General features: G+C 39.8%; 1 pseudogene; it reads left to right on the top strand.

The window, feature by feature from the left end:
* Positions 1-1,028: 1,028 nt before the first annotated feature.
* LOC121396033 overlaps positions 1,029-26,369 on the top strand; it is a 33,376-nt pseudogene continuing 8,035 nt past the window's right edge.

Below are 26,369 nucleotides of genomic sequence, written 5' to 3'. Positions count from 1 at the left end.
ATGAGCTTGATAAAGGGCTGGAATAGCCCGAAACGTCACTCTGCTAATGGCATGAATAAATAATCATTGATTCACATATCGGAGTGCTGCTGGAATTATTGCTTTACAGTGGAGTTTTTCCTTGGGCAGAGAGGAACACAGCTGTGCACCCGACGCTGCAAAAGGCGATCTAGTGTAAGTGTGGCACCTTATTGATTTGATTTGATCTGCTTATCTTAAATCGTTACTATTGTATCTTTGCTTATCTGAAATAGTTACAAATGTATCTAAGTGCAGCTGCTGAGTTTTCTGGGCCCTCTGCCAAAAAAGCATCTTTTTTAAATTAAGTTTCAGAAACTTTATTTAATTTTCTGGCATCAGTGCAGAAGGTCAAAGAGAAACTTCAGACATTTTATTAAAAATCTGGGACTGTAGGCTGTTCTAAGCTCCTATCTCATATCATATGTATTAATTGGAAAAAAAATTGCAAGCTTTATATAACTTAAATTACTACTAGACACTAGAGTATATATCTCTGTGAACATTTTCTGCACCTCTAGTACAAACCCCTGAAACAGTAGCTGTCCCCCCACAAAGGAGCCTGGGGAAACAGGGGGTACAGGACCACAGGGTCTGCTGCAATGTATTTCCCCTCACTAGAGCAATAAAGTCTTCCATCTACTGCAGGTAAGTCTGTTGGCAGTGATCTGCCAATAGTGATTATAATCTGGTAGTGTTCTTTAGGTAGCACTAAGGATATGAGAAGTATTACTAAACAAGTTAGTCTCAATCTGTATCTCTCATTAATCCTTGTTTGGGCAAAACAGTCTACATTCTTGTACTTGAGAAGGAATCAAGAATATTGTGATTTTTTTTGTTTATATTTCACTATTCCACCTATTTTCAGAAAGTATCTGAATAAAAAATAATTTTATTTTTTCATCATTATTATATATTGATCTCAGTACATTTCCCTTTCTGCTTCCACTAAGCATAGTCTTATTTCTCTCCTGCTTTTACCATTCATTCCTACTGTTTTTCCCCATAGGATGATACCATTGCTCCATCTTATATCTCTGATCACCCTAATACCATGCTCCAGTTCAATAGAGGATAACAAGATTCTTCTTGCTGTGGAACACCAGGGATTCCAGGTATACCTGGGACACATGGTAATGCTGGATTACCTGGTAGGGATGGAAGAGATGAAAAAGCTGTGTCCCCTGGCACAAGTGAATCTAAAGGTGATCCTGGAGAACTAGGTAATATTAACTATTTGATTAGATATTGGCACATATTTGTGCTCAAGGGAGTGTTGTTTTGACACCAAAACAAAGCCATTCCCGGCACAGCTTATAAGTGTAGTTCACATTAAAATGACGTTTTAATATGATGTAGGCAGTAATATTCTAAGAAACTTGCAATTTGATTTTCATTCATTATTTTTTGTATAATTTTAGCAACCTCAAAGCCCAAATGGAAGGCAAATAGGACAGGATTTGAAAAGAAAGATAACCGGTAAAAAAACAGCAACAAACTTGTGCTCTCACAGTACCTGCATTTCTTTGTGGGTCAGTGTCCCAAATACCAGACAGAGTTTTCTATTGCAGGATGGAAACAGGCTGAATAGGAAGGCTAATCATTTCAAAAACATATAAAACTTCAACTTTGAATGTATACAGAATGGAGCTTGTAAACCTTTCCCATTTAAGAGGCAGTCAGTGATGTTATATATGATATCAACGTTACATTGACTATTATATCCATGAGGCAGAGATGTTACATTTTTTTGTATTCTTCCTGGAAATGTTTGTTGAAAAGGACAAGAGGTCCTCTGCAACACACTGCCCAAGCACTTTGCTATTCTCAACATAAAATAAGGTCTTTAGACTGATTTGTGATGGTAAATGTATTCAAGTGCCAATCACTTCAAAAGTGTCCAAGTTGAAATCCATCAGATTCTCTCCCAAAAGACTCATTGCATGAATTCTGCCACTAGATGGCCTGCTATACTTATTGAAATTACAATTGAGCTATGCACATACTGGTTTGCTACTGTCCAGGATGATCTTATCCAAAATAGTTTGACATTGGTAGTTAGATACTTTTGTTCTAACAAAGTTATGTGTTCATCATGCGTGGGGGGGGAGATATGTGTGCATGAGAGGGACATGCTTGTTACTTGCCTTAACCCAACTGTCTATACATCCATCATCTAAGCCAGGTTTGGACTGGGAGTCTAAAAAGGCCCTGCCATTTCAAGTACATAGAGGAAACACATAAACTGGGATAGTTGTTCAAGGGCTTTTTATACTCCCCACCATGCATGCAGGGCCGGATTTACATAGCGGACACCCTTAGGCCTGCTGCCATTCATCACCCCTGTCCCCTCCCCTTCTTTTGTGCACATGCACAGTCCGGGAGCACTGGGGATTGGCACATGGGAAATTTTAAAAAAGATTGTATTTCATGATCAGCCCCAGAGCTTCCAGACCAATGTGGGTGTGGTTGGCTTCATGCTGCCCCCTAGAATCCTGCTGCCCTAGTCCCAGGCCTTGGTGGCCTTTCCACAAATCCTGGCCGGCATGCATGAAACATATCTTGAAGGTCAACCCTTCAACTACCTGCAAACACATATACTTGCATCTAAGTGGTATGTCTTAGGCTCAGACTTGGATATGTCATATTTGTCACTTGCTTTCCCTCGTCCTTTGGGAGTGGCTCTCTCTCTCCCCACATTGTTGTCTTGACAGAGTTTATGAGGTTACCTTTAATCTGTTAAAAGCTTCCAATTCATCAACACATTAGCACTAGGGATGCACCGAAACCACAATTTTGGATTCGACCGAATCCTTCACCAAAGATTTGGCCGATTACCGAACCGAATCCAAATCCTAATTTGCATAAGCAAATTAGGGATGGGAAGGGGAAAACTTTACTTCTGAATCCTGCTGAAAAAGCCCTAATTAGAACAGAGCACTTGTGTGCTGTCCATATTGTCCATTAACAGCCCCATCTCCACATGCAAGATGCTTATCACTGTATCTGTCATCAACAGTCGCTTCATGTTGCAGTGAACTTAAGCAGCTCAATTTATCATCAGTACAGGGTGCATGAAGTTTCTTTCATGAAATGACCTCATGACACATTTAATCCATCCATACTAACATCTTCATTTGACATCAGAGATCCTTGGTTTTGGGACATAGGTCCAGAGGAGCTATATTTCCTTGCAGCTCAAAAAGACTCTCAGATTGTGGCTCTCATGTTAGAACCTTCAGAAGAGGATGCCAATTCTTTACTATGACCAGAACAAAAAACATTTCCATAGTTGTTAGTGTGGAATAAATGTATGCTCCAAAAATATGTCCAATGCCTGATAAGCCTGGACACTATTTCGTAAATCTTGCTTATAGTTTCTGTTCTTCAGTTGACCAGAAAACTATTACTGTTATCAGGATACTATCACACTAGGTTGAGACCTAATCATTCTTGGGGGACCCTAAAGGCACTACTACTCAATTTATAATTTACATTGATCATAAAATACCGGTATAATACTTTCAGAGAGTTGAGTGGGATCATATATAAAAATAGAGGGGCACAGGCCCATAGTAATGTTTAGATTCATCAATTAAACACACTCAAGTTTTGAGAACATAAGTTTGAACTTCTTTCTTCTTTTGTCTTAATAATATTCATGTGGGAATCAGAATTCAGAGTTAGGGGAAGATTTACTAAAGGGCGAAGTGACTAACGTTAGCGAAAATCTGCCAGCGTGATGTCATTTCGCTAATTCGCCGATTTACGGGCACAGGTGTAACTTTGCTAGTGAAGGAGATAGACTATAGCAGTAATTTGCTCATGAAGTTGCGCTCTGGGAAGGGAAGTAACTATGCGAATTCACTAAGATGTGGATTTTACTGAACGTTACCTCTGGCACCAGACTTGCCTTAGCCACCTCAGACCAGGCAAAGTGCAAAGTAAATAGTTGAACATTTTTCTAAGTCCCAAAAAACGCTGGCAACTTTTAATTTTCAGAGTGATAGGCTGCAAAAGATTGTACATTTTATAACATTTGGCACATAACCTATACACTGGGATCATGTGTAGGGCAATATAACAATTCTATTTTATTTTATTAAGGTCTCCCAGGCTTGTGTACTATAATTTATTGGCTGCAACATATATGTCTATTCAACTTTAACTTCCGCCATATGCAAATTAGACAACGGTAGCGCAACTTCGATTCGCTTGCCGCAGTAACACTAGCACAACTTTGCCAGCGTTCGGCGCCCTGGACGCAACTTCGGATTTTAGTGAATTAGCGTTGTCCTGCCAAATCTACACCTGTGAAGTGACTCATTGCAGACGAATATACAATATACAGTATACAGTAGTTATGTGCGGGCCGACCCGATACCCGCGGGCCACCTTCAAATGCCGGCATCCGACTTCCGGGTTCCAGGTTATACTCTCCGATCTGCTCGCCCCACACCTTTTTGTGACATCATTGTGACGTCTATAAAAGGACCCCCGGAAGCGAGGGGGCACAGATAGTCTAATTTCTTACTTTTTATAAAGAGTAAGTTCCCAATGACAAAACAATTGATGAAAATTAAATAGTCATTCAAAGTCACTGAGTGCAGATGCCAGTTTCTTCATAAAAGTCACACAAGGTTGCAGTCACCTCAGGAAGTAAATCAATCCTCAGTAATCTTGAACATTTATAAAATGTGCAGGGTGTATGGGTGCAGGCCCATAGTAGGTTTTTAAAGATCCTTCCAATCTTTATAAACGCTTATTATCCCACAGGAATTTCAGGTGCTTTCCCCGGTATGGCCAGTCCTTCTGGTTTACAGGATGAGAAAGGGGTGCAGGGAAAATGTGCTGTGTCCTCCTGCTCTGCATTTAGTGCCAAGCTATCAGAGTCTCGCACATCACCCATACCTGGGCAACCTGTTCCCTTTGAAAAAGTATTAATAAATGAACAGGGGCATTACAAGCCAGAAACTGGATGTTTCCACTGTGTTGTACGAGGGCTCTTGTACTTCTTCATCCATGGCACTGTCTTCCGTGGATCACTTCACCTGCAGCCATGGGTGTCCACATATAGAGGCAAGTGGGGGGGGAGGGCACTGCCCCCCTGGACTTGTACTTCATGCCTATCTTGCCCATGTGCATCTGTAATGGCAAAGCCCGGGACCCTGAGGGAGAAGGCACTTACCCCACCACACGATCATCAGTGTCAGACTGGGACACCAGGGGCCCACTATCAGTACTATTATTCTTCCTCTCCTCACTCAACCGCTATTCTCCTCCTCTCTTTTCTTTACATAATATAATACTATCATCTATTATTCCATCTATTTAGTCTTTTTGTTCTCATAGAAATAAAGAATGACCATGAACTATGCTAAATGTTTAGCAGCATGAGGACCCACTGATACCTGGGCCCACCGGGAGTTCTCCTGGTATCCCTTTTGGCCAGTCGACACTGACTCTAGGTAATTACACCTGGTGAAAACATTTTCATTATCATACCTCCTTTGTCTTTGTGTTGCCTGTGAAAATGTTATGTGCTGCTCATACACCATATGACTTCAAGTATGCAATTTTAGCTTGTATAACCTTCCTCCATACAGTACAGCTAGCTATGTTCAACCTTGTGTTCATTCCAGGAGTCTGATTCTCAACATTTGTTTTATAAAACCTCTATAGATTATACCTTCTTACACTAATAAATGGGTGTGATAAAGGCTGGGCAGTGTCAAGTCTATATAAAAATCCCACCTAATCCAGCTGCAACCCAGTATAATTTGTCTTTGTTATCATCTACTGAAGAGGTTAAATTAGTAGATTCCTCCCTAATTCGAGGGAATTTTAGACAACTAAGGTAAAAGAGCATGAGATGATGATTCTAAAACAGAATTTGGTTGCAGATCTGCATGTAACTGATTTTCTCTCTAAATATTCAATTTCCATGGCTTCCGTAAACCAACACAGGCCATCAGGGCCCTTCTAAACTACAGGGTCGGCCCTTTTCCAAAGGCCCAAAGGGAGGAGTTGTCCGAAGGCCAGTTAGGGTGAGATTTAGGAAGGATGTTTATTGGCTCTCAGTATTACTTAGGTTTAAAAGTCCTATGGAGGATAGTAGGACTGACACAGCAGTTATATGTTGTTTCACTTTCATTGTCCGGAACCAAGGAGAAACATAACCAATGTGACCATTTTCTGAACTCTAAGAGCCTTATTCTAATGTCTCTCCCTCCCCCTCTATATATTATCCCTGCCAAATCCCTAGCCCAATACCCACAATAAAGATACACACAATGACTTTGTGGTTAATCTGTGTAATTCACAGCTTTATTAATAATTAGATAAACTGCGCTTTTTGATCGCAAGGAAGGCAAAAAACCTCTGAGAAGCGAATTTCCTTCACTAGAGGGAAAAATTCCTTCCTGACCCCTTAAAGGCGATCGGATTTGCTCCCACGATCAATGCGCCAAATAGAATCAAGGGAAGCGGGGGGGGGGGGATATGGTAAGGTAAGGGACTGCAGTGAAAGGATGAGAAAGAGAAGGGAATATGGCAGCATAACCATGGACACATTTAAGCTGCATGATGAATGCTGCATTCCTTTCCATTCCATTGGCAGCCTGCAGACCCCCGCATTTGCAGTCTGAGGGATGGAATGAAAAGGAATGCAGGGTCTACCAAGTGGCTTAAAGGAGTTCCTGTGTATAACACCATATTTTGGATAAAGGGGAGGAACCACTAGTGGAACTACAGTGGCTGAAAGCACCGCTGGTGAAAGTGCAGTGGATGAAAGGGGGGCATCACTGGTGGAATTGAGATGTCCCATAGTTACTGCTGTTTCCTGAGGATGTGGTGCCTAGACTGAGGTACATCGGTATTTGGTACCGAGGAAACTGCTGGTGGTGCTGGTATCATTTGCCGAGTTGATCCGAGGACCACCTGTAAAACCAAACAAAATAACTCAGACTACATATTTTTTTTACGTTAGCAAGTGATATACCTGTAAAATCCTTACATGGGTATGGGACCTGTTATCCAGAACGCTTGGGACCTGGGGTTTTCTGGATAATGGATCTTTCTGTAATTTGGATCTTCAAACCTCAACCTAACTTTATCTTAGTTTGAATCAAGTACATGAAACTGTTTTATTATTACAGAGAAAAGGGAAATCATTTTTAAAAAACATTGGATTAGTTGAAGTATATGGGAGATGGACTTTCCGTAATTAGGAGATTCTTGGATAATGGGTTTCCGGATAACGTGCTCCTAATATTTAGGAGCACATTAAGCACAAATCAGGTGATTAAACCAAGTGTGGGAAAGAAAAGGATGGATTATATACTGCACCTGAATATCTCTCATTGTTCTTAATCAGTATGGCCTTGTTGATCTTCTCTAGCTCTTTGTAGAGGTGTTTCAGGTGGGCCTTGATGTATCTGTAGTCCTGCCAGAACTCGTTCTTAAGGTGTAATTTCCACCATTTTGTGATCTTCACGCAGTCCTTGGCCATCCACAGATCGTAGAGTGCAAACCTGATGTCAAAGGTGATCTTGTCCCTGATGCACTCGAGATAAGGGCCCGCGAGTGGATCCTCAAAATCCCTGATCTCAAAGATGTCCAGATCAGGCGAGATCCACGGTGCGGGCTAGAAAAATGTAAGAAGCAAGAAAACATTGAGGTCAGGGCACACACTATGCTAAACCCTGTTAAATTTCTGTTTCGTTGTATTTACACAGAAGATATGACATGTTTAGCATTGGGTTAGCCCCTCCTTTAACCCCTTGGATACCTTTCGCAGCAGTCAGAAAATAAAATGAGGAAATTAGCTGTGAGCACCTTTACCTTTTCAAAGCGCCACTGGTAGTAAATCCGGCTACTTGCACTCATGCCCATCTTTGATGTTCCTGTAATATAAAATAGAGATTTGGGAAGGTTAGAGTTAACGTAAAGATGTAAGACCCCCAAATAAACACAATAAAGAGGTAAACACAGCAGCATATTTACACCTTATTTAATAAGAACCCTTTTCATTCAGAAACTATGGTTTTAATATGGTTCCAATTACAAACAAATTACTTACTTATGTATATAGAATGCCCCTCCCCACCAGCTCCCCATGTCCCTATTTTAAGACAATACCATCCCATTTTATTTGGTCCACAAATCAGCCCATTATTTCTGTCAGGGCCCTACTTTCCTCTGGATCAGCAGTTAAACAAAAAGGTAGACCTTGATGGACGTGTGTCTTTTTTCAGCCTCATCTACTGTGTAATACATATTACAGATGGGAACAGTGCCGCCATTAGAAATCAGGGGGCCCCAAACAACAAAATTTTCGGGGCCCCCCCCACACTGGCACCCGATCCCCACCCCAGATTCCGCCCACTTCACATCACAGTTAAAATACCACACAGACATCAGCGCTCAAAAAGTAACCCCCCACACACACACACACAAGTTATAAAAAGCTATTGATGTTCAAGGCCCATTTATAAGTTAAAAAAAATTTGGGCCCCAAAGAATATTTTTTTTAAAAAAAACATTGGCTCCAGGGCCCCCCTTACAAGTTAAAAAATATATTTTTAAAAAAAACATTGGTGGCAGGGGCCCTATAGGATATTAAAATAATACATTGGTGGTCAGGGGATTTAAAAAAAAAAAACACACACAAATTGGTGTTCAGTAGAATTAAACTCATGGCTTCAGGACTTCTTTCGTGACTTTGAAAAACTGGCGCCAGTGCCCCCCATAAAAGTTTTTTTAAAACACCATTGGTACCAGGGCCCCTTTTACAATTAAAAAATCGTAGCTTCGGGTTTTTTCACCGCTTCAGTAGTTCGGCTTTGACTGTTTTCGTGACTTCGGTTCCTTTTCGGCACTTCTGTTTTTCGGCTGTTCGGGACTTGAAAAATGGCCGCACAGCTCGGGCGCTCTCAAAGGGGGGCCGGGTCTCTTTCAAAAGTGCAGCACTGCTAAGCCCCCCGGGACACTTGTCCCCCCTGTCCCCCCCTGATGGTGGCCCTGGATAGGAAAATGCAGGATCCTTACCTTCCTCCAAATAACCCGCAATGGGTTGGGCAAGTTGTTCTTCTGCTCCTGATGAACGTTGATAGTCTTTAAAAAGACTTTTGTGTTTCTTCTTTATCTTCTTCTGCTCCTGGGAATCGTTGAGAATCGCTGAGAATTGCTGGGAATCACTAGGAATCACTGGAAATCACTAGGAATCGCTCGTATTTCACTTTATGGGGAGAGAAAGAGAGAGAAGATTTTGTGAACTGAACCCTCTCTGCCATATATATCTGTATATACTGGATTTCCCTTAATAGCTCAATACTGTGCTACTGAATATGGTTGTGCCTTATAAATAACCAGTAACACCAATCAGCAGCAACTTTAATAGAATGAAGGAGCTGATTGGGAGAGACTGGTGATTGGTGCAATCAAGGGCCCTAGACACCCCTGCTAATCTAGGTTGGGTCCTGGTGACACAATGCACAAACTAATAGTTAAATGAACACTTGGAATCACCCTCATTCATTTCTTTGCCAATTGCTTTCACCAGGGCTCAATTAAATTGAATTTAGAAATGAACGGGAGTGATCATTTGGGAGTGAGCATTTGGTTGGCCATACACTGAACTGTAAATCACGTGGGGAAAAAACATCCCAAATCTCCCTCTGTGCCATTACTGTAAAGCTGTATGTTACTGGCAGGGTGTAATAGGTGCAGAAGACACTGGTTCCCATTAGAGACCCAGGTGAGTAATGGGCCCACTGGGGCTTTTCAAAACCAGTCAAGCTCTGATCATTGCCCCTGCACCCATACAGGCCCGGACTGGCAATCTGTGGGTTCTGGCAAATGCCAGAGGGGCTGCTGTACGGCTCCATAGAAAGATACCATATAGTGGGCTGCTAGGGGGCTATTTGGGCTGGTAGGAGGCTGTTTGGGCCTCTGTGTACTTGGAATGACAGGGCCTATATTGACTCCCAGTCCAGGCCTGCACCCATAACACAAGGCACCCTAATTCTAGGCTAGTGCTACTTGTCTTTCTTCTCAGGTCCTCCCTTACCCATCATCTCCTCTAATGTTGAGGCCACTAGGATGAGTGATGAGTGGGACAGTTGGCCAATGGCAGTTGGAAAAATGGCAGTTGACAGTTACAGCTAAAGAGTAGCAGAGTAAATGGTCTAACACTTCAAAAGCTGAAACAAGTAAACAAGAAATACCAAACATACTATATTCTATAACTGCAAGTCAGCCACAGGGGTGCTGGGAATTGTAGTTAAGGCACAGCTAGATAAGCATAGGTTTAGAGACAGTGGGACAGCAAGTTCGCATGTTGTCTCACTCCCCTTAGCAATGGCACACAGGCAGATTTTGGGTACTTTGGCACCCACAAGTTTTAGTAGTTTGGGCAGGGCTGCCACCAGAAACCATTTTCAAGGCACCATCATTGATTGTCCCCTTCCTTGTAGTTGTACCCCTTTGTACCTCCTGGTGGCTTATAACCAAAAATGCCCCCCCCCCTTCCAATGCAATTGAAAAAGATGGAACTGGGAAGACAAACTGACATCTCCAATGGACAATTTCATGACAAGCACCTTCCCAGACAATTACAATAGCAGGCAATAGTGGGGCAATTTTGGTAGCTTTGGCTCTAGACTAAAGTCTGGACTGGGATTTAAAAACGGCCCTGGCATTTGAGACACACAGAGGCCCTCACAGCCCCCCCCCCCAGCAGCCCAATAAATAGTGACTGTCTATAGCATCTTACAGCAGCCCCTTTGGCATTTGCCAGATCCCACAGATTGCCAGTCCGGGCCTGGCTCTAGTCCCCAAACTGCTATAAATCATGGAAGCCACACTGCCCAAACTATCCCCTTGTATCATTGACTTTATGCCCCCCCCCCATAAAGTATGTTCCACTTACCTCTGAATCCAGAAATGAAATACTGGTCACTTGTGCCTGAGCTGTTAAGTCACCTTCCCTGGCAGCTTTCAGCCAATCAGTGCTGAGCAGGGAGTGATGTCATCCTCAAGTAAGACATGATATACCAGTAATTGGCAGCCAATCACATCAGTCACACACATGTGCATTTATGAAAATACAACAAATAGACATGAAACATAAGCAGTCATAGAACCAGGGCCACCATCAGAACTCACTGGTCCCTGACAGGACTCTCCCATGCCCAATGAAGGAAGGTCCTGCTCAGATCTCCTCTCTTAGCCCATCAGCTACAACTCTGCTACTGGTTCTGGCTTTGAATTCTGGGAATTGTAGTTTGGTTCTGGCTTTGAATGCTGGGAATTGTAGTTTAGCAGTGGCTAGTGAGATACAGTTATGGGATCACTGAGGCAGACAGTATTATTCTGTTGGGAATATGTTTTTTCACGTTACTCTTTTGCAGCTCTTTATGTATGAATTGGAATAGTTTTCTTGTTTCAAATGTTCTACCTCCCTAGCAACCAAGCAGAGACTTAAATAGACATAAAAAAGCATAGTATCCCTTGAAGCTTGCAGCCTATTGCCACAGCCTATTGTCACTTTACCTATAGAGACTGAGACTAGAGCTGCACCCAACAAACCCCTCACCCCCCCCCCCACACACACACACACAGCTCCGTCACCGGATTTCCAATGTAAATCGGTGGCAGAGGCTGGGGAATCTTTTTTTTTTTTTTTTTTTAAATAAATTTAAAGGCACTCAAGGGCCGCCCCCCAAAACCTGCCATTTTAGGCACAGGCCCTTGGGTGCCTTAATATAAGTACGCCCCTATCCTCTCCAAGAGATAACACGGCTCCTAAATCAGAAGCAGTTTCTGGAAACCGCAGATATTTTGTATGTACAATACTGTAGCAGGTGCTGAGGAAGGCATCCACCTTCTAATTAAAGGGGTGGTTCACCTTTAAACAACTAGTTGTTTTCAGATAGATCACCAGAAAGAATGACTTTTTCCAATGACTTTATATTTTCTATGTGTCACAGTTTTTCTATTATTGAAGTGTAAAGTATCATTTTTCACCTTCTGAAGCAGCCCTGGGAGGGGGGGTCGCCGACCCTGTAAACTGTTATAAATGGATACATTTAGTTGATACATTTCTTTTCTTTGTCCCTGCTGAGCAGAATCTCTGGGTTTCATTACAGGCAGCTGTTAGAATTGATACAATAGTTGCTAATACTCCAGAGATGTTGCTGAGAAATGTATCAACTTAATGTTCCAAAATTGTAACAGTTCCGAGTCTGCCCCTGATTTACTGAGCTGCTAGAATCAAACACCAGAGCGTTACCACCAGTAGGGACATTGCCAATTTACTAACTGACGCAGGCGCCAATTCGCTAGTGAAAGAGACTGGCACTAGCAGTCATTCACACTCTATTCGCACTCTATAGCCAGGCGACTTCCTCAGACCAGGCAAAGTGCAGTAAAGTAGCTAGATCTTCCTCAATCTTCTGTCACTTACATTATATTCTGTGAGCTGAAAATGCATCAAAGTGCAAAAACGCTGGCATCTTTTCCTTTTTCAGCCTAATTGCCTGCAAAAGACCTTACTTGAAATTTTTTTGGGTAACCGGTTTTCCCCATACATTTGCAAACATACGGAACATTAATTTTACAGTGGGCACATTTGGATGGGTGCCAATCGGTCGCGAATCGTTCGCTGCGACAATTCACCCTTTAGTAAATCTGCCACATGGAGAGAATTAAATATCAATACCCCTATCGTTATCCATAGTTGGGCAGATAACCACAGGTTACACAGTATCTGTCTTCTCACAAGAGCTGGTTATTCTCATGAATATTGTAAAATGGACATCCAAACACTTATGTTATTTCATAATTTCAGCTATCTCATGTTTGATAATAATTGTATTCTGCCTGATGGTCACAATAAAAATAAAAATTCAAAATAAAATAAATTTAGTCTATCACAGGCATGATAACCATTTTACCCAGTGCTTCCTTACCATTTTATGCCACATATTCAAACCATGCCATCCAGGGTATTATAATTCTCTATTGATTGTGCCCATGTGTTAGAGAAATAATAGTCTGACATCTATCTCATGCATTCTAATGATATCAGTGTGTCTCACAACCTTTAAATGCAATATCCAATACTGTCACATGCATCAGACCCATTCTGTGCAGCAAAGAATAACAATAAACTGCTGTTTCCAAGTAGGGTTGAAAACATTTCTGGAAAAATAATTGCAGCTTCCTTCCCTGTTATAAACATTAGAATCAAGTACAATAGTAGTTAGGGGTAACAAAAGCCCACTGTTAATACAAGATTCACTGCATAGTCATTGGGCAGGCTGGGCTTATTGTTCCAGGGTGACAGGCCTATGTATTACTTGCAACAGTCCTGCTATTGCTTTATACCTGTCTTTACAAGAAACCACAACATACAGTAATTTAACCAAGTCGGAATACTCTAATGTTGATGAGATCAAGAGCAGTTCAATATAGGAATAACATTAGCAAATACAGCCCTTAAGTTTAAAGCTTGTATATCAAAAACATATGAATATTTCTTATTAAAAAAGCTTAATTCATCAGATGTATTTTAGGATAATGTGGCCCTTTTTTTGCAGCAGATTCTATCAGTTCTCTACCTACTGTATGTCTGTGTTTAAAATAAGATGTTCCGACATATGAACTAACTCAGTAAGAAAATATGTGTCATACATTATCAATCATCTTCAGTCTGCTCTGGGACTTTGTAGGGGTTCATTGTCTTACGCACCTACTACTATAGCACAGTGGTTGAGCGTTTGGTTATTTATTATCCTGGATGTCATGTCAAATCAAACAAGAGGATCTCTGACTGTAGTTTTGGGGTTACTCTGTTTTATGTGAAGTGAACTCATGATTGGGATAAACCAGATTAAATAAACCAGATAACATATAAAGGACATTAGACATATTTCATACAGACTTGTCAACTCTGGTGCCCCTTTACCTGATCAGTCACAGTAACAGCCCAGTCTCCCTCTCCCCAAAATTGCATCCATATTCATTTAAACCATCACAGTTAAAAAGATCTAAAGCAATCCCAATATTGCCTTAGAAGCAGACAGAATTGGGTAGGGGTAATAGCATGACTGGGGTGTAGCCAGGGGCATAACAGGGTGTTAACTGGTTGTAGAAAGGCATTGCCAAAAATCTATAATGGTCCTTCTGGGTTAATATTTCTGTTCATACGTTATTGCATGAGTCAAATTAGATTTCATTGGTATTCATTTCTAACTAGATATGGTAGGATATCAGTAATTGCAGGTAAATATTTCACCAGACCAATAAAGGACCAAAACCAATTGTTTCTTTTCAAAAGAAAATGTGACCTTACTTTCTGCTTAGGCTGAAGGCTGTTCATTTCTCATGGTCTGTGAGATTAAAGTAAACTGATGAGGCAACTCAATGAGCTGTTTCAGTTCATTTATTTTCTAGTGGGACCATGATCTTGATTATATTTTGCAGAAAGATGTCCATTATTTTTGGAAGGTAATGTGTAAAGTATTACACATCTGAATTGTGTAACATATACTATCTATACTGTCTATTGATAACTGAGCTTTACCTACCTCCCAACATTTGTAAAATGGAAAGAGGGACAAAAAGATCTGCCGCTTGTCAAAATAAATTTTGACAACACACATTTTATGGCCACACCCTCTAATTACCATGTCTATTTTACAAAGTTTGGCAGGTTATGAAGTTTGAACACATTTCTGGGAGCTATAGGGTCATATTTTATGTGTTTTAACAGTTTTACAAATAAAGGTGAAATTGCCCTTTAAGATGTGAGTCACAGTTCTCCAAAGATACTTGCTTATCTTAAATAGTTACAATTGTGTCTTTACTTATCTTAAATTGTTACCAATGTATCTAAGTGTAGGGTCTGAGTTTTCTGGGCTCTCTGCCAGAGAAACTTGGTATCTTTTTCTGGCATCAGTGTAGGGGATCAAAGAGAAACTGGGCACTTTTTAATAAAAAAAAGCCGGGACTGTGGGCTCAGCTGTCAAAATCAGAATGTTTACAGAATGTTTGATTTTGCAATGTCATTTTTTAGCCTTGATCACCTTTAAGGCTGTGGTGAGAACAGAACATATGGGCATTATCAGCAATCTATTATTATTACAATTACTGCACAGGTTTTGTACACCCTAAGATGACAAGTAATGCAATTATTTTAGAATTGAATCCTACAATGTGATCTGTTTAATCTGCTGTAAGGTACTCTTGTAATTTGTGATGCTGTAACCACAAAATAAAATGTCATGATTGAAACAGTCCCTTATTAAAGTAATAGGTTCATTGTGTCGCCAATATGATTGCTCCACTGCTATAATATCATTATTCTCCCCCTTAAATGGATACCATATGATGTCAGATTAATTTAACATACCTTTCTTAAATCTTAAATTGCCTCTGTACCTTTACTTTTACCTAGTAAATACAATTCTGCATGGTAATCTGAGAGCCTGCTGGCATCTTAAGCAACAACAAATACTCTAGTAATAGATTATAGTTGTATTTTATAGCAGCTCTGGCATGGAAACTGATAAAATTAGATCACACTAAAAACACAATTTGGATGCAATTGCACTAAAAATCTTCCAAGTCCATATAGTGTCTCTTCCACCACTTGCTGTCAAAACACCTGTGCATGATTCTTTGGATGCAAGTGTGCTGTGCCAGTTGAAGCAACCTTTTGTTAAATCTAGGCATATTTAGAATGATAGTATTCCATATCCTATTTTATTACATGATATACAATTATACAATAATACTGTGCAATGGCAGGTTCATGTAGGGCTATACAAAACATCAAATCTATTTCCTTTTTTTACTAAATCAGCTTATGAGCTGTGGAGACAGATGTGTGTCTGTAAAAGCCACATATACTATTAATTCTGCACATACCAAAACTGACAGAACAATGATCTGTTATACGCAGGACAATAAAAGGGGAAAGGAAACTGCATCCTTTCTGCAGTGCCATTACTGGAATCATTGGTACAGGTATAGGATCCCTTATCTGGAAACCCGATATCCAGAAAGCCCCGAATTACAGAATGGCTGCCTCCCATAGACTCCTTTTTATCCAAATAATCCAGATTTTTAAAAATGATTACCTTTTTCTCCGTAATAATAAAACAGTATCTTGTACTTGATCCAAACTAAGATATCATTAATGCTTATTGGAAGCAAAACCAGCCTATTGAGTTTATTTAATGTTTAAATGAATCTCTAGTAGACTTAAGGCATGAAGACCCAAATTACGAAAAAATCCGTTATCCGGAAAACCCCAGGTCCCTAGCATTCTGGATAACCGGTCCCATACCTGTATAACAAAAAGCTTTGAACGTTCAGTATCACATCACATACATACCATCATCAAAATAACACTGATTCTGAAATGGGGTTGGAAAGTCAATATTACTTTGACGAATTCAAATTAAAATTTCATATACCAGACAAAGAGAAATTATTTTGTCTTCAGCTTTCAAACTGGTTCAACAGACTTGACTCAAAGGATTCCTTAAAATGCTTGTAATTCCAATATCTCCTTTTTTTTTTAAATAAATGTATTGATTCCAATCTAGAGGTTAACATCATACTCATTCAATCAAACCTATGGAACAATATGGATTCTGCACCTCACCGAATGGAATCAACAGCAAAAAAATGGTCTAAATATATTCAAAACAAAGTTACCACTGAGACTTTGTTCAACCCTATAACTAATTTAGACAAATTAATAATTCCATCTAAAATATGGAGGGAACAGAATTCTAGACTAGTCCATTTAGCATACAAAAGATTTAATATTCATTCAAAGGAATTCATTCAAAGGAAACTCTTGCCCTAAATGCGAAGCTCCTGCCCCAAATCCATTTCATCTACTTTGGGAATGTGCATTAATTAAAAAGTTCTGGAAAGATATTGAAAATCATCTAAAGACCATTTTACATTCACAGATTTCATTGTCTCCCAAAACTGTCCTCCTAGGGATGACCAACACTTTAAAATTAACATCAATAGCATGGAGAATCAAAGACAATAATGCAACACACATTTCAAAATATATAAAACTAATACTAGCGTCATCACGAATAAATATCTTCAAAAAATGGTTCGAAAATCTATACCAACCATGAGCAAGGTGATACTTGAATTATAAACCCTTCACACCAACGAAGCTATTGGTTAAAGATTCGATAATACTCACAGTTGCCTAAACTTCAATTCCAAATGGAAAACCTAGAGTCTAGACTCTATAGAAAAAGAAACAATCTAAAATATCCTCAGTTGTTTCATGAACACATAGTGCCTACAAAATCAGAGTTATACAAAAATGTATTCTATATAATCCTACAATTCACCGTTATTTGAAAAATATTGAACTATTAATTTTTATAGTATTTACTGTAATGTTTGTTATTTATTGTGATTGTTAACATTGCTTCTTAATGAACTCGTTGTTTTTCATGTAAAATATAAATAAAATAGTAAAATTTAAATAAAAAATCTATGGCTGCTAGAGAGTTTATAGCATGGATCTTTTAACAAGCAACATCCATGGGAACTAACATCAATGTTAAGGTAAGGCCGCAGAATGTAATTTGGCATAGCAGCACTTTTGAAAAGAAAATTTGGGATTTCTAAAATTCTTATCTGATAAGCAATGCTGACTTCTTTGCGTAAGCCCAGTGGGCAGGCGCGGATTTACAAACGGGGCCCCTGTAGGCCGTGTCTAATCATCTCCCCCTCTCTGTATCTCTCTTTAACATCTCAACTGACTGATTTGTTTTTTAGCTTCTAGAATAGCCCAATGCACACCGTAGTAAAGTGTAGCACACCATGGTATAAGACATGGTGTCCCAGAATGCTCGGAACCTGGGGTTTTCTGTCATTTGTATCACCATGCAATAATTTACCAATTACCGATTCACCAAGGGTCGAATATCGAGGGTTAATTAACCCTCGATATTCGACTGGGAATTAAAATCCTTCGACTTCGAATATCGAAGTCGAAGGATTTTAGCGCAAATAGTGCGATCGATTCGAAGGATTTTAATCCAACGATCGAAGGATTATCCTTTGACCAAAAAACTTAGGAAAGCCTATGGGGACCTTCCCCATAGGCTAACATTGAGTTCGGTAGCTTTTAGATGGCGAACTAGGGGGTCGAAGTTTTTTCTTAAAGAGACAGTACTTCGACTATCGAATGGTCGAATAGTCAAACGATTTTTAGTTCGAATCCTTCGATTCGAAGTCGTAGTCATAGTCGAAGTAGCCCATTCGATGGTCGAAGTGGCCCAAAAAACACTTCGAACACTTCGAATCCTTCACTCGAAGTTAGTGAATCGGCCCCTTAGTGGCATATAGACAGCACGTAACACGTGAAGCCTGTGTGTATGATTTCTGAGGGAGCGGGGAATGGTTTTTCATCATTCAATTGTTACTTGCTCTTTAATATCCTAATTACTAATTAAACTGATGCTTCAGATTGTGAACTTTCCAGCATTGTTCCTCACTGATACTATATGAAGTTGACACTTGTTAAAATGTACTAAACATTGAAATGCCACAATTAGATAGCTGGAGGCAAGGGAATAAAGCTGTCGCTAACAACAGTTGCTACTTATTTTGTGCACATCCTGAAATTATCTCTGTGATTTTCTGGGGGGGAATGGCTCAGATAAGCAATGAATGGAAATTCACAATTGTTGCAGTCATTCAGTGTTTCCAATCCAATTGGCAATCAGTTTTCATTTATCCAAATTCAAAGTCTGTTTGTTGCTATGTAAAACTGTACTGGTGCAAAGCTGCCCTAATATTTGTTCCAAAAATGATCCACTAACTGAAAGGGTTTTAATGACAACTTTCCCTTAAAGGAGAACTAAAACATTAAGAAGTAGGCTAGAAATGGTGCATATTATGTTTTGGGGTTCTGTACCATCCTAAGAAGACCTTTAGCAGGGAAGATCTGTGCTTCCAAAGATGCTCCAGTAGCTCCCCATCTTTTTATGCTGATTCACTGCACATGCTCTGTGCTGCTTTCAATACCTAAGCTCAACCATGGCCCACTCACAATATAATATATATAATTAGTATCAGCTTAAATGTCAGGGAAACCTAATTTTCTGCCTAATGATTTGAGATGAAGTTTAGCTTTTCAACAGCTGTTCAAAGTACACTGAGGATGTACATATCACAGACACTCCTAACAAAATCCAATATGGCAAACTGCTGTGACAACTTTGAAGGCCTGGATCATTACTATTACAGAGATTCTGAACCTTTAGGCTGGTACAATAAGTTCAGTATAAAAAATATGACATTTCTGGAAGGTCACGTGGAGCGCGATCGAAGATGGCTGCGCATTGAGATCGCTCCTCATCCACAGGTTCCGGATCCCAATTTTACTCACATTTTGGACAAGACTAACCTGAGATTTTTAGCTCAACGGTAGTTGGAGCCCAGCACATTTGATTAATGGCCAGCAAAAGGCAACCGAGGGATCACAAAGGGGCACCGCCTAAGGTACAGAACCAGCGCGTACGGTTGAGGCTTATTTAACTACGCCACAAACTACGAGACGTGCTCCGAGGCTGTCAGAGGACGATTCCTGGTCAGGCCCTGAAACCCAGCTAGCTCCATCTCAACGACAGTTGACGTCGTCGGAAGAAACGGAAGTCTTTGACAAATTTAAGGTACTTTTGCAACAGGAATTATCTAAAACTGCAGATAACATAACTGAAAAGATATCTTCTCAAATTCATGATCTCGGCCAACGGACTGATATTTTGGAACATAAAATAGATGATGTTGTAACGGTTCTGGACGCTCATGAACAGGATATTGTTCTTCTACAGTCCCAACTGAAAGAGGCCATGGATAAAATTGAAGATGCGGATAACAGATCTCGGAGGAATAATATACGTATCCGGGGAATACCGGAATCGGTGGTGGATATACAACAAGTTGTTCATGTAATATTTACAGCTTTACTACCAGATCTGTCTACTGAGCGATTGGAATGTGATAGGATTCATCGGGCTCTTCGGCCAAAGGCTAAGGAGGGTCCAGCTAGAGATATTATTCTCCGCTTGCACTATCACCAGACTCAGGTGAAAATATTACAAGCTGCCAAAACAGCGCAACAGTTACAATATGAGGGGCATTCTTTCCAGATATTTGCGGATATATCTCCGACTACTTTGCAAAAACGTTTTCCCCTATTGTTACGGCGCTGCAACACAATAAAATACGCTACAGATGGCTTTTTCCATTTCGCTTATTTTTCCTGTATAACAATAAAAGTTATACTTTCTCTGATCTGGATCAAGGCATTGAGGAACTTTGTCGGCTTGGTTTAATGGAACCCCTGATTAGGAATTCACAATCAGGTCCGGAATCCAGTCAACGACCCCCGCAACTTCCGATTTCGCCAATATGGCAGAGAGTCAGAGAATGTAACAAGAAGGCTTTGGCTAATAGCCCTAGACATTCTTCGTCGACTTAATTGTGATGAAGGAAGTCCTTGTCATTTAAACAAGAGGTTTTTCCATGGACTACCTTATGGGCCTATATGTGGATTGCAGGTTCCCCCTCCCCCCCCCCTTTTTTTTTTTTTCTTCTTTTCTCTCTATATGCTACAGCTCGTTTGAGTGTTGAAGATGTATAATTCAGTTACAGAAACATCTGAGTACTTATGCATATAATGCTGTTTTTTATTTTCATTTTTTACATTTTTTTTTTTTTTGTAATCCTGCATTTTGGGTTAGTTCATATTATGGTACAAGGGTAAGACCTGTGGAGTTAACCTGACCTCCCATGAAGAAGTCTACTGAGGCCAATCACAGGCCTCTTGGCCTCAGACTGGGCTTCTTAATATTGTTGTTGTTGATGGTTTGGTTTATGTTTCATATTGCTGAATGTCTCCTTTTTCTATATTTTTTCATGACCAGATGGTATTCCGTGTTCTACTGATACTATTAAGCAGGTTAAAAGGGATTTTAAATGTATCACGAGTATGTTGGCTAGGACCTAGACTTAAAGTACAATGGAGCTGATTGTCCTTTCCCACAATGTTCAAGGGCTTAATTCCCCACTTAAGAGGAAAAAGGCATTTACATATTACAATTCCCGTAAAGTTGATATCCTCTGTTTACAGGAAACTCATTTTTCTAAGACTTCTTTCCCGAAAATTTATTCATAAGAAGTATCCAACGGTATGTTTATCTTCGGTAGATAATAAAACCAAAGGGGTGGCGATTTGTTTTAGAGCAGGCTTGCCAATACAAGTACTCGACACCTACTCTGATACTGAGGGTCGGGTACCTATTAATGAATGTTTTGGTTGAGGGGTCCAAATTAACGTTACTTTCTTATTATGCACCGAACACAAACCAGCATCTATTCTTTGAACAATTAGTAGAGATGCTATTAGATAAAGGGCACGGCAAATTTGTGATATGCGGGTGATTCTAATGTAGCCATAGATAGCTATTGGGATAAGCAAACTTCCCCAACCCATCTTACTAACACACCCTTACTTAGTAAAAAAATAGCTAATAAGGTTAAATTGTGTATGTCCAAGGCTGGTCTGATAGATACATGGAGAGAGGACCATTTCAGGAATTAGAGGTTTTACCCATTATTCTCACCCACATCAGGTATACACGAGAGATAGATCATATTTGGATATCTGCTCGTCGTACTAAAATTCAGGTATCCCCGTGGTCTGATCATGACCCAGTAGAGTTAATCTTCTTAAAATGGTCTGGGACGAAATCTAAATTTAGATGGCGTTTAAACGAGTCATTGCTCACTGTTCCAGACGTGGTAGAGGAGGTAGAATCTAACATAAAAAAATATTTTGCTTATAATTTGGGTTCGGTTCCATCAAAATCATTGGTTTGGGAAGCACATAAGTCAGTTATTAGGGGTACTTTAATTAAAATAGGTGCAGCCAGGAAAAAGATTAGAGAAGCAGAGGTACATCGTTTGACTCAGTCCCTCCAGCTACTCACATTGGATCAGGCCAGCCAACCCACAATTAGATTTCAGAGCACGTATTCAGACTACTAGGTGGAGCTTAGATTCACTTTTGACCCTACAAGCTGAGAAATCCCTTAAAGTGGACACAACAAACGCTATTATACTCAGCGAATAAGCCTACTAAACTATTGGCCACCCGTCTTAGAAATAAGTTAGGTTTTACCCCTATAACCTCGATTAAAATTACCTTCGGGACAAATATCAGGTGTTTTAGATACTATAGTTAGAGAATTTGCCTTCCTATTATAAGAATTTATATGCGGAGCCCTTTCACCCTCAGAGTCCTTGATAAATAATTTTTTTTACTAATTTAAACCTTCCGGGCCTTACTGAAGAACAAAAAGCAACGGTTAGAGGCTGATATAATACCTGATGAGGTTAAAATAGCAATGAAGACTTTGAAAATGTCTAAGCCCCAGGCCCCGATGGCATTATCTGCCCTTTATTATAAAGATTTTTCTATAGTATTGATCCCTCATCTGGTAGATATGTTTAATAACTTATTTAAAGGGGGCTAACATTTTCCAATCCCTAAACCGGATGTAGACCAATTCAGAGTGCAAACACTTTAGACCTATCTCAGTTCTAAATTTAGATGTCAAAATATTGGCTAAAATCCTAGCTAGTGTAGGCTGGCTGTTCTGTTACCATCTATGATCCATAGGGATCACGGTAGGGTTCATCAATGGTAGGCAGTCATCAGACGCAACCAGGAGATTAATTTTACTTAATCTGATTGCCAGGAAACAACAACAAACAGGCTATTGATCCTTTAAACTTGATTTTCAGAAAGCGTGTGATTCCATTCTTTGGCCCTATTTGTATAATATTCTAGGAAATGGGGCTTTGGAACTAATTTTATCACATGGATTTCGGCTGTTGTATACTAATCCTATAGCTAGAGTTAACGTGGGTTCTTGTTCCTCAGACCCCCTTCCATCCGCAAGGGGCACATGCCAAGGGTGTCCATATGTCGCCCCCTATTGTTTGACTTGGCGCTTGAGCCACTCGCGATGCACATTAGGGAAAACCTTAACATTTTCCGGTTTCAAAAGTTCAATAAATAAATGACATAAAACTTTGTATGTTGCCAGATGATGTAACCCTATTTAATAACAAAGACCTGTGACTCCTTGCAATATTATAATACTGTTACTGCAGATATTTCTCACATCTCAGGGATCTATCTACTATAACCACCGCTAGGACGCGGCATTTAGATTTAGGCCTATATCCAGATACTGTTAAATTATTGGCCTTTAACTTTCAGTTTCAATGGAAGGAAAAATTCTCTTCCAATACCTTGGGAATCAATTTAACTGAAAAATTATGACTCTCCTATATCAGGTCAATTACCTCCGCAGCTGTACCGTAAACTGAGCACCAACTGTCTGGAGATTGGGGCAAAATATCATACTTTGTGATAGGCCGTAATCTGGGCCATAAAATGAATATTCTCCCGAAGCTTTTATATTATTTTAGAGTATTGCCTATTCCAATTCTGCGCCAAGATCTAATGAACTGGAAACTAAAATGTTCCAGTTTGTCTGGAATAAGGGTATCCCAAGGGTTAATAAGAATGTGCTGTACCGTTCTACACTGCAAGGAGGTTTAGGTTTTCCTAATTGTTGGAATTATAATATAAGGCCCGCACAATTGTCACAAATACCAGTAATGCATAATACGGAATTGCCCCGATGTGGGTTGACTTAGAATATTTTTTACACGTTTCCATATGTAAACATCTTCCTGTCTTGGATCCCTAGGGGATGAGATCCAAACGATGTAGTGAATGTTTTGGTACTTCTCTACAGTATGGGATGGATAGCGTCCATATAATCAATCAGCGTTCGGATTACACTCCCTGCTGCTCCAATTTGGGTAACCCCCTTATTCCCCCCAGGGATTTCTCACTTACAGTTTAAATGGTGGCCAATAGGGGGTTTACTTCGGTTTCCTCTTTGTTGACCCCTAGAGGAGCGTACTCGTTAGACGCTTTGATCGAAAACTTTTCTTTACCTCAAACTGAATATTATCGAGCTCTCCAACTCACACATTTTGTTTCAAAGTGTTGGACCTCCACGACTTCTAGAGAAGATACCCTCCTTTTTTTGAAAGGTGGTGTAGAAATGGGGCTTCCCCTAGGGGCGCAAATTTCAATTCTGTATAGACTACTTAACACGCTGATATCATTTGAATATCTATCTTATATAAAACGTGGGAAACAGATTTGGAAAAAACCTATCTGAAAACGACTGGTTAAGCATTTGGCAAAATTTGAAGAGTTGCTCAATAAACACGGTGGTTTTAGAATCAGGATACAAGGTGTTGTTTCGGTGGTACCTCACTCCAGCCAGGTTAGCCAAATTTATCCAGGGGCGAAGGATAATTGCTAAGGGGTTGATGGTTCATGTTTGGTGGTGGTCCTGCAAAGTAGTACGTTTCTGGATTCGTATCTTTCATTTAATTTTTTCAATTTTACGTATTAATTTAAGGAGGGATCCATTTGTGGCCCTATTGGGCGCTGTTCCTGATTCGGTTTCTAAGACCAGAAGAAACTGATAAATCATATTTTTTCAGCTGCTCGTCAGGTTATAGCAAATCCTGGAAGTCCCCATATATTAATTATAATTTGGTAAAGGTTAAGCTAGATTGGATATTTTGTAATGAAAAATTGACGAGTGTACTCAACGATCAACACCTCAACTTTTTAAAGGAATGGCAGCCTTGGTTGGAGTATCGATATCAGGGGGGCTTCCCACAACATCTTGTATCCTTGTAAAATGATGGTGTTCTTTATATGTATACATTTATTTCTTGGTATAACGATAATAGAACGCGGGTTGCAATGAGACATGACAGAGACATTTACAGAAGTTGTTTGTTTTGTTTTATTTCCTTTTCTTTTTGTTTAATTATGTTTACTTTCCAGTGGTACATAATATGATATCAATACCAGTGTTGCATTGTATTCCTTGCTATACTGTATAAGTGAAGATATATAATTGTGTATACGAAATGGATACCTAGTTTAAACTATGTAATTGTTTACAGATTGTAATGTATGGAATGCATGCAATGCACGATCTTGTCCTTTTTTTTTATTTTTGTTTTTTGAAAAGAATAAAAATTATTGATCAAAAAAAAATATGACATTTCTAGCCAAATCAATTCGTAGAGTTTAGTTTTGAATTGTGCTTAGCACAGGAGAAAAACAACCTAGAATTGTTTTATTGTACCCTTTGTATAGCAAATATAGAAAAAAAAGAGTTGTCCCTGCTGTGCCAAATTCAATTTACAGCTCTGTTGGTAACCATGATATCCAGTGATCTCAGGCACATCCCCTAACTTATAAGGCCATGTCCCCGGTTGCCTTCTTGACTGAACACATGAGCAACATCTATTGCAAACTGGAAAGGATTGTAACCAGCTAGCGTGAGACAACAGCAGTTTAGGCAAAACTAAGGGCCATGGCAAACTGAAGATTTGATTAAATCTCCTAAAAATACTTTCCTCCAACAATATTATAAATTGTGGGTAGCAAAATGTGTTGTTTTGTTCTCCCACAATAGAGCAGATTTATCACAGATAACTAATGTCCCTGTCTGCCATCAGCGTAAAGCCATCATGGATATATATGCCAATGGAAAGCAAGTATGAAGGTAACACATTCAGGGGACTGTATCCAGAAGCTGATTTTTGTAAAAGTGATAGAAAATTTGATTCTAAACCATGCCTTCCAACATTTGAAAATCAGGAAGAGGGACAAAGTTATTTTTGAGCACACTTCATTTTGTGGCCACCCTCTAAATACCAGTCAATTCAAAAATTAGCAGGTTGGGAAGTCATCTTCTGACAAAGACATTTCTGGGGGTTTTAGGTCAGTTTTGTTATTAACGTTTGGCTAATGAAGTGAAATTGCCCTTTAATATGTGAGTCTCATGGTCTCCCCCGGGAGACTGCTTATTTTAAATATATGGAGTTGATAAAGGGCTGGAAAGGCCCGAAATGGTCCGTCTGCTAATGGCATGAATAATAATCATTGATTCACATATCGCGTGCTGCTGGAATGATGCTTTACCAGTGGAGTTTTTCTTGGGCAGAGAGGAACACAGCTGTGCACCGACGCTGGCAAAAGGCGATCTAGTGTAAGTGTGGGCACCTTATTGATTTGATTTGAATCTGCTTATCTTAAATGTAACTGTAATTGTTCTTTGCTTATCTGAAATAGTTTACAAATGTTCTAAGTGCAGCTGCTGAGTTTTCTGGCG

The sequence above is a fragment of the Xenopus laevis genome, chromosome 7S, assembly GCF_017654675.1.
Source record: "Xenopus laevis strain J_2021 chromosome 7S, Xenopus_laevis_v10.1, whole genome shotgun sequence".
NCBI classification, from domain to species: Eukaryota; Metazoa; Chordata; class Amphibia; order Anura; family Pipidae; genus Xenopus; species Xenopus laevis.
This window is presented reverse-complemented; position numbering and strand designations above follow the sequence as displayed.